This window comes from Carcharhinus amblyrhynchos, chromosome 18, assembly GCF_965287045.1.
Source record: "Carcharhinus amblyrhynchos chromosome 18, sCarAmb.v2.hapA, whole genome shotgun sequence".
NCBI classification, from domain to species: domain Eukaryota; kingdom Metazoa; phylum Chordata; class Chondrichthyes; order Carcharhiniformes; family Carcharhinidae; genus Carcharhinus; species Carcharhinus amblyrhynchos.
Window position 1 is genome coordinate 49,520,817 of NC_137341.1, and position 3,505 is coordinate 49,524,321.

The following is a 3,505-nucleotide window of genomic DNA, read 5'->3' on the forward strand; positions in this document are numbered from 1 at the left end:
GGGGTCCCTCTCCTGGTGACATGGGTGATGGGTTCAGTTCTTGTGGGACACTACTGCCCCCTGGGGGATGGTCAACTTTTGCTCTACCACCAGGTGGCTTGTCTACTGAGGGTGGCAGTTGTCTCACCAGGTCTGAGGGTACACAGGAATGTCTGGGGGCTCCTGCCAATTAGGGAAAGGTGGGATTGAGTAGTCAGACCTCCTGCCCCTCCAGCAGGGATATAGGCTCACTTCCTTTTAAATTTGCTGGTGGACTCTAGAGGGTACTTTCTGCGCTCTTAGTTAAAGCCGGAACAAAAGTTTCTGCTAGCAATACTTCAAGCAAACTCTTAAACTTTTCCATTCCAAACTCAAGAGGCAGAGGCGATGGACTAGTGGTATTATTGCTGGACTATTAATCCAGAAACTCAGCTAATGTTCCGGAGACCTGGGTTTGAATCCCGCCATGGGCAGATGGTGGGATTTGAATTCTGTAAAAAATATCTGGAATTAAGAATCTACTGATGACCATGAAACCATTGTTGATTGTTGGAAAAACCCATCTGGTTCACTAATGTCCTTAATCTGCTGGCCTACATGTGACTCCAAAGTCACAGCAATGTGGTTGACTCTCAACAGCCCTCCAAAGGCAACCAGGAATGGGCAATGAAACTAGAGGAAAACATTAGAAAATCTCAATGGGTCTGGCAACATCTGTAAGGAAAGAGCTGATGTTTTGACCCTTTGTCAAAGCTCACATTTGAGCTTTTGATAAAGGATCATCTGGACTCGAAACATCAGTTCTTTCCTCTCCTTACTGATGCTGCCAGACCTGCTGAGAGTTTCCAGTGTTTTTTCTTTTGGTTTCAGTTTCCAGCATCTGCAATAATTTGCTTGTAACTAGGGATGGGCAATAATTGCTGGCCAGCCAGTGATGCCCATGTCCCACAAATGAATAAAAAAAAGACCTTGTTTTCTTTCTACGTGGAACAACTTTCTCGCTATTTCTCCCCACCTTGGAGGATTTCTCCGGTCCATATTCAACTTGGGGATATTTGAAGAACCTATTTTGGATTCTAGGGGCCTTCTCTGGACTCTGTTTAATTTTAAGACCTGGCTTTGGCTTTCTTGTCTCTTCCCAGGTCTGTGAGGCCTTCCTGCCCTTTTGGGCCTCTTGACCTTCTCCTGCTTTCTGTTCGGTGGATTTCTGCTGTTTGGTCTCGGCTTCATGTCTTTTGCTGGCTAACACCGTCTGTCAGCAAAATGATGTCCAGAGGGGATATCAATTCCTGCTGCTGATAGCAATTCCTACTGTGACAGGGCCTGAAACAAGGTTACACTCTGGGGGTGGACCTTATGGAGGGATGCAAACACAGATCTTCCCCTCATCCCACTAGTCTGAGCTTTGGCCTTCAGGGATGGGTAGAGGGGAGATAATGGCCCAAACTGCCAGATTATCAATCCAGAAACTCAGCTAATGTTCTGGGTATTCAGTTTCGAATCCCACCACAGCAGATGGTGGAATTTAAATTCGATAAAAAATATCTGGAATTAATGATGACCATGAAACTATTGTTGACTGTCGGAAAAACCAATCTGGTTGACTCATGTTCTTTAAGGAAGGAAATCTGCCATCCTTACCTGGTCTGGCCTACATGTGACTCCAGAGCCAAAGCAATATGGTTGACTCTCAACTGTCCTCTGAACAAGGGCAACGACGATCAGCAACAAATGCTGGCCAGCCAGTGATGCCCAAGTCCCACAAATGAATAAAAAAAAAGTTCCCGACAGGATAAAACTCTGGGAGCTTTTTGGGAAGTTGTCCGGTTCTGGCACACATATTGCCATGCTCTCCAAAGGCTGAACTTTGATAGAGAGGCTCTGCTGTATTACCTTCTGGGCCTTTCTTTGGGCGATTACTCATGTGAAGCCCTATCACCTGAACTGATCAGCCTCACAACCTCCTGTAATTGGGTCTAGAATGACCTATTTTGCTGCAATGTGAACACACCGGCCTCCGGGAATACTCCTCTCGGATTGTAGGAGAGGGGCTTCTAGCACCGTCTCCCGTGTTGTCTTTCTTGGGTGCCAGCCCTTTCTTCCCTGGATTGTCCTGCTTAACTTGCCAACGTTCATGGGGGTTGTTTGGAAAGGGTCTTCCTGAGTTTATAGGTCTGTGGGTGAGGTTTGCTTGTTCCTCCAGGTGTATTTATTATCGTCACAAGTAGGCTTACATTAACACTGCAATGAAGTTACTGTGATAAATCCCCTAGTTGCCACTGTGTGAAAAACCTCATTTCTGGAAAGACAGTCGATCAACCCACCCTCTGAAGAAACTCTCTTGATTCTGAACTCTTGTAAAACCACAACTTACATTATTATTATGATCAGGCTGCATACCTCTATCTTTTGCGTATCCTTCTTTTATTGTATGGGTGCAAAAGGAGCAGATGTTGCAAAATTCCTTTCCCTTGTTTTGTGTGTGTGAAAGAAATCAACCCTTTTATTTTATCTCAGCTCGTGTTTGCAGTGCAAGTTATTCATAGATTGAAGAAGGACTGGGGGAAAACACACCAGTACTTATAAAGGGGGAAAAGTTTTATAAAGCACCTTTCTTTTTAAGGATTGGCAAGGGAGAAAACAAGGCTGTTTAAATTAATCCCCCTCTTATCCATACCAGCTGGACAGTGTATAGGGATAAGATTGGAGAATGTTGCAAAGCTTAAACCGGCCGACGAACAGCACAGGATTCGATCCCCATATGGTTTTGGTGGATTTGGGACCTGTGGTGGGGATAGCAGTGATGTGGGCTACACCTGTCTTTGGGCAGAGAACTGAATATATCCCAGCTTTACCTGGTCTCTCCCCATGTTCCTCCTCTTCACTCTGAGCATTGTAAGCTGTAGACCGACATGAAATGGTTGATGAGGAATTTCATGCTGGTCTGAAATTTACAATGTTCATTCTCCATCCCATTCTTTCCTGTTTCTGTGGATCCTCCCTCAATTCACTGACCTCTATTCCCTTCTAATCCTCTGTCCAACTCTCCCGTCCATATTCCTTTGACCCCCTATTGCCCCATAGTCTTGATCATTGATAAGTAAGTGGTTTGGAAGATCTCGGGGAGTGTGTGAGGTGGGTTGTGATATAAACAGAATGAACTCTCCCAAGTGCTTTCTAAATGGCAAGTTTCTCCCCACACCACACACATTCATATTTCCCATGTCGTGAAATTACTCAATTGTCTTCCTTGGAATCACATTTGCCTCCTTTTCCTCAAATTCAGTTTCTTCCAATTAAACATTGGGAAGACCAAGGCCAAGCTTCAGCCCCCCCATCCAACTCCACCCTTCCCACAGATTCTATCCCTCACAGAATCCCTATAGTGCAGAAGGAGGACATTCGGCCCATTGAGTCTGTATCGACAACAATCCCACCTGGACAGGCCCTATCTTTATAACCCCACGTAATCCCCGACAGTAAGGGGCAATCCCACCCAGACCTGGTTCCCGTAACTCCATGTATT